Genomic DNA, 1,248 nt, shown 5'->3' with positions numbered 1-1,248 from the left:
ACACGAGGTCGTTTGCATAAGCCCGCTGGATAGCTTTTTCAAAGCAGAAGGGCGGGCTAAAAATGGTCTTTCCATAAACTTATTAAATCTTACCAGAACTGATTACAACAATAAAATCGCCACCCCCACTGTCTCCAACAGCTTTCAAAATAACAATATCTTTGCCTCTACGCCAAATTTTGATTATTTGGTCTAAGCTTTTCATCTGTTTAGCATGATCTTGGCCACCATGGAGCGCCATGGAGTGCAATTAGTTGTGCGGCTTCCAAGGGCCAACTCAAAGGCCTGCTTATATCTTTGATTCTGGCTTGTAAGAAGTCTCCCTCCTGTCTTGAGCACTTCTGTGCCAATGAAACCTTCAGTAATGTATGATAGAGCAGGAGGTTCTTCAATTCTTTCTCTGAATCCCTCTGCTGGTAACTTTTGCCGTCTTGCTGGCACATCATCTGCAGGCGAGAAAACATCTACACCTGAAAGCATAGTACAAGGTATACATTTTAATCTCAAATAAATAGAACAGGTACAATATAAAATAATAAATCGAAGAAGAAACATCACCTTTTAAATGGCGAAAGCTAAACATGTTGCAGCAGGGTAGGAGTCGCTCACGATTAAATTGGGCAGGGGCAATCTTTTATTGTTGGCTTCCAGTTCCTAAAGTGTATGCTCTCTGGTAGGCCCAACCTTTTCCGCCCCTCTTCCTACTCGCAATTAAAAGAAGACAGCGCTGCAGAGCGGGCGTCAAAAAGGAGGCCGGACGACGTTAGAGCGTCACGGGGAGATCGGACGACGTTAATAGGACCCAGGACCCGTCGTGTTGCCCTCTGGCAAAACACTCATGTTAGCCTTTGTCAATTATTGCCTCCATCTGGCTTTCCTCCTCACCAACATCCTATTCACTTTCGTCTTCGTTGGAAAATAACTTAGGCACACTTTCAACAAGGTAGAAATGAACCTTGATGAATGTTAATTTCCTTGGGATGTCCACAGAGGGAAATGACCCCCACCCATCAGTGGGAGGAGCAGGACCTTGAACATGCTTCAAAAACAAACAGGAAAAAAGGAAAAAAAACTATCTTTACAAGATGATGAACAGAAGAATTTAGAGTTAACAGAGTAGTGAGACATTTACTTACAGCATTATGTTTTTGGGTCAGTAACTTGGCCCTTCCCACATTTTGTTAGCTGTTCTATCCTGTTAAGAGAAAATAGACGTCTATAGATTTCGATAGATCGTCTAATGCCCGT

At 42.9% G+C, this 1,248-nt stretch overlaps 1 pseudogene; it reads right to left on the bottom strand.

Moving 5' to 3' along the window:
* Positions 1–1,248, bottom strand: part of LOC127750351 (uncharacterized) — a 46,955-nt pseudogene that overhangs the window by 9,322 nt on the left and 36,385 nt on the right.

Source organism: Frankliniella occidentalis, unplaced genomic scaffold (assembly GCF_000697945.3).
Source record: "Frankliniella occidentalis isolate FOCC.00 unplaced genomic scaffold, Focc_3.1 Scaffold175, whole genome shotgun sequence".
In the NCBI taxonomy this organism is placed as follows: domain Eukaryota; kingdom Metazoa; phylum Arthropoda; class Insecta; order Thysanoptera; family Thripidae; genus Frankliniella; species Frankliniella occidentalis.
This window is presented reverse-complemented; position numbering and strand designations above follow the sequence as displayed.